The sequence below is a fragment of the Nestor notabilis genome, unplaced genomic scaffold (genome assembly GCF_000696875.1).
Source record: "Nestor notabilis isolate BGI_N333 unplaced genomic scaffold, ASM69687v1 scaffold22683, whole genome shotgun sequence".
NCBI classification, from domain to species: Eukaryota; Metazoa; Chordata; class Aves; order Psittaciformes; family Psittacidae; genus Nestor; species Nestor notabilis.
The window spans coordinates 20,094-21,439 of NW_009921796.1; the positions used below are offsets into that span (position 1 = coordinate 20,094).

General features: G+C 42.3%; 1 long non-coding RNA gene across 1 annotated transcript in view; it reads left to right on the top strand.

Annotated features, from left to right (window-relative positions):
* Window positions 1-1,346, top strand: part of LOC104403240 — a 30,225-nt gene that overhangs the window by 19,143 nt on the left and 9,736 nt on the right. The window lies entirely within an intron of this gene.

Consider the following 1,346-nt stretch of genomic DNA (forward strand, 5'->3'; position numbering starts at 1 on the left):
GAGAATATCTGTCATCCAAGATGGCATCAGATGTCATCCATCTCTGGCACCAGAAAAAATGTGATTCAGTCCCATGGAGTGCTGAGCTTCCTTGAAGATGAAGCCAGCAGGGGGCAAATGTTTCCTTTTACTGTTTTCATGTTTACCTTGGCTTTCTCAGCTTCCAGCCTGGGATTCCAGCATGTGAAGCAATTGGAGAGAAAATCTTGGGCTATAGGATGCTCCAAGTCTGCAGGCAACTCTAGCCACAAGTTGTGGTTCTTTCTGAAGCAGTTTGAGCCAAGGAGGTTCTTTTCCTGGAAATTCATCTTCTAAAATGAATAGAAGATTGTGTGCCTCCTGCAAGGTGTGTTCAATGTCTGTGCAGAGTGATGGGGCTTTTTTACCAAAGTTGAGAGATTGTTAGTTTTAGCCAACTTTCTTTTGCTTAAAGATGTTCTTAGCAAAATGCTGAGCTGATTTGAGTTAAAGCAGTACAGTTTAAAAGGAATTTGGAACAGAAAATGTATTCATACAGTTGAAAGAATAGGAAGAAACTGAAATTAGGATCTCAAAGCTATGAGGTAACCAAAATAAGAGGCATTATTATTTGCAATTCTTGTGAATATGTAAAGCAAAGTTTGTTTTACTTTATTAATAGTTGAAACAGCATCAAGCTTCACCAGCCAAGATGTAGTAATGTGCTGTGTGAATCCCAGAAATTCATGTGCATTTTCCATGAATTCATTTTGAATTGAATGCTAAGATAAAGCATCAAAAGTAGTCATTTTTCAAATATTTGGATAATGTTTTGTCAATTGTTAGTGCTCGTCCTAACTATTACATCAATGGGATTGGAGTCTGTGGGCTCTTCTGATTGAAACCTTGGCGGATGTGGTTCTGTTTCCTGGGTGGCAGAGCCTGAGGTTCCAGGGCAGATGAGAAGGACTTTTACAAGATAAAAATTACCATTGAGGGCATGTGGGTCTGGAGGGGGAGCAGCATTGGTGGTTTTGGCCCAGCAAATATCTGCCCATCTGCTCTCTGTCAGAATACGTTAGAAGCACATCTGGGTCTGTGCCCCAGAGTTGCAGCTCCGAGCGGGTTATGTGCTTGTCTCCACGACAACTCAAGGAACTGTGTAAACTGCTGTGCTTTGAGCCAGATGCTTCCCTGCACATGTGGTCTAATTAGATGGCATTCACCACCACCACCACCACCCCCCAGAAGAGTTCAGAAATTTTGCATGGTTTCCATGTCAAAAATGTGTCGCTGATACATGGGAGTCGGGAGGAGTCATGCGGCCAAACACTAAATAATTACACTTGCTGCAAAGCTCAGCTTTGGTGTGTGTGAGCTCTGGGTTT